The following is a 2,897-nucleotide window of genomic DNA, read 5'->3' as shown; positions in this document are numbered from 1 at the left end:
GGAACTCACCCGAACCTACATATATCTCGTTAGGCAAGGGACATGGGTTCCAAAACAAAGTGAAATAAGAGACATTGAAAAGGAATGTTTGCACTTAGTGCTATGGATTTTTAGTGGAATTTTTAAAGGCACATTTTATGCTCTTTGTGTCTCTCTAGTTTAAAAATAGGATGTTTTACATTTCTAACCCATGTTTAGAACTAGCCCTAGATAAAAAGTGGTTAGTGACTAAATGCAGTTTTCCAGTGTTTTTAAAGTAATAGGCTGTGATCTCTTTTTCACACTAGAAGTTGAAAACAACTCCATAGTGGGGGAAAAGGCTCCCCACCACTTAAAGAGCAAGAAAATTTTGCAGATTGGATTCTGAGAGTTAAGCTGTGGGACACAGCTTTTGTGACACACTCTGAAACCAGATACTTAATAACAGGTCAATAGGCAGGTTTACACTAATTCTGGCCTCTGGGACCAGAGCTGGGGGTGGACCCCCACAACTTTCGTGGCACACGCACCACCTCTGCAAATCAACCTTTGCTACCTCACTCCATAACACCACAAACACAGCAGCTGCCTTTTACCTCTCAGGACCAAAACACACCCTGAAAGAGATCAAATGGCATAAGCTTAAGGCCAACGACTGTACTACTAACAACAACTCAAAGAGATTCAAAAACGCCTCTGTCTTTACATACCAGGGACAGCAAGAACGAAACCAACAAGCACCAGCTGTCAAGAACCAGCCAAACAAACATCCATTCCAACCTCCCACAAGCCTTGGGCATTGGGAACCCTGACCCCTTAATGATGAGTACTTTTCAGGTGAGGGTGAAGCTCTGAGGCCTCAAATGCCAGCTACAGTTACTCTCTCCTTGATCCAAAACGAACAGCAAAATACACTGCATTACTCCTGCCCCAATAACAAAGAGACTGGGGATCCCACAGCAGCTGAAATGACCGTTTGGACAAGCACTCCCATCATGCAATCCGGGGTGGGTGGAACCATGCAAATGACAGCAGCCTCAAAAGGCCTTTACAACAGATCACCAACAGATAGCAGGGTAGAGTTCATAGCGACCCTGCTTAAACTAGATTGTGGAAAAGATTAAAAAACACTGAACGTTCAAACTCACCAAATGCGGGTCAATCCATCCTCATCGTCCTATCCGCTCGTTATACTCCACACCTGAACTTAGCCCTCACATGGACAACATACCCTCCTAACTCAGTGTCTGTACGTTAACCTTTTACCCCCAGTCGGGGCTATTGCACATTATGTATTCCTTATGCCACCCGATCTTAAACCGAACTTCGCACCTCCTGGGTAATCTGTACGTTGTTCCCTGGTCACCAGAAACTTCTGCTCCTAAATGCTGTACCGTACCCTTTTTTTTTCTTTGAACGTCATCTTAATAAAATGTTGACATTTGTTCGAGATCCCGGCTCCTCTTCCTTTGCAAGGCATGTGCGTTTGCTCCGGGTTTTAGTCTGCTAAGACACCGAGGGGGGTGGATTGAGCCAGAGGCGCTTGCCTGCTGCAGACACGGATCCAAGGCTGAACCTCGTCCCCCACCAGCTGAAGGCTTAACTGAGAACAGTTTAAGAAGTGCTCCCGTCTCTGGCACTCAGCTACCCAGCTCCCAGTGGGGTCCAAACCCCAAATAGATCCCTTTTACCCTGCAGACGCTGTAAAATCCTGTGACCAGGGCAGCTGCCTAGCAGCCTGCGCATCCGCCTGCCAGCACGAAAGCGCGTAAGGCCCTAATCTGGATAGTGCCAGCTAGGTGGCAGAGTTCTGAAAAGCCAGCAGAGTGGCGCAGCGGAAGTGTGCTGGGCCCATAACCCAGAGGTCGATGGATCGAAACCATCCTCTGCTACGTGTGCGTTTGTTTCTTTTCCCTCTGGGCCTTCCAGCGAGGCGGTGACCAGCAGAGCGGCAAGAGGTGGCTGAGGCGGTGGCCTGCCAGAGAGCTCCCTGGCTACCTGGGCTGAAGGCAAGAGGGAGGTCTGGGTATGGCAAGGGCCTGCTGTCCCAGAATGAGGCTGCAGTGCTTCCTGGTCCCCTTTTCCCACCCACCCCGGCGGGCTGCGGGAGAAGACGAGGGAGGCTCTCGGGGCGCTAGGCAGTGCTGTGTGGCTGTCAGGGGAAAGAGCCGAGGCTACTGACTCGACCTGCCATTGACTTGCGTGGCTCTGCGCGCCGTCAGCCGGGACGGGCCTGGCTGCGCACGTGACTCAGGCTTGGGCAGCATGGCTGCTCTTTCCTGACGAGGCATGAGGCAGGCCAACAGCTTTGCACAGCCTACAGGGAAGTGGGAGGGAGGCGTCTTTGAGCAGGAGTGTCTCGTCCCCTTCTCCCTTGCCGCCCTGGCGGAGGCGGGAAGGGAGCAAAATGTTCCCGGCTGAAAGTTTTTGTGCTCAGCCTCGAGGATTAAGCCTGAGCCTCCGGCACGGCTGCTGGGAGACGGGTTTCTGAATGGCATCCAGCATGCTCTTTGGGCCACCAGCTGAAAGCACTGAGGCCAAGAGGCAGCAAAAGGGGACTTTGCAGGCCTCGGGGAAACAAGCAAGTAGCACGGGCTCATCACCGTCCCCGGGTGGGCTCGAACCACCATCCTTTCGGTTAACAGCCGAACGCTCTAACCCATTGCGCCACAGAGACTCATAGACCCATAGGTCAGAAGGGACCAATCTGATCATCTAGTCTGACCTCCTGCACAAGGCAGGCCACAGAACCCCACCCATCCAATTTTATAACAACCCCTATCCCAGGACCGAGTTATTGAAATCCTCAAAAATGGTTTGAAGACCTCAAGCTGCAGAGAAACCACCAGCAAGCGACCCGTTCCCCACGCTGCAGGGGAAGGCGAAAAACCTCCAGGGCACCTGCCAATCCGCCCTGG

At 51.8% G+C, this 2,897-nt stretch overlaps 1 non-coding gene across 1 annotated transcript; it reads right to left on the bottom strand.

Annotated features, from left to right (window-relative positions):
* Positions 1 to 2,582: 2,582 nt before the first annotated feature.
* Positions 2,583 to 2,656, bottom strand: TRNAN-GUU (transfer RNA asparagine (anticodon GUU)). Its single transcript has one exon. It is a non-coding gene; the product is annotated as a tRNA-Asn (tRNA).
* Between the last annotated feature and the right edge of the window lie 241 nt (positions 2,657 to 2,897).

Source organism: Gopherus flavomarginatus, unplaced genomic scaffold, assembly GCF_025201925.1.
Source record: "Gopherus flavomarginatus isolate rGopFla2 unplaced genomic scaffold, rGopFla2.mat.asm mat_scaffold_83_arrow_ctg1, whole genome shotgun sequence".
NCBI classification, from domain to species: Eukaryota; Metazoa; Chordata; order Testudines; family Testudinidae; genus Gopherus; species Gopherus flavomarginatus.
Note: the sequence above shows the minus strand (reverse complement) of the source record. Positions and strands in the feature narration are given on the sequence as shown.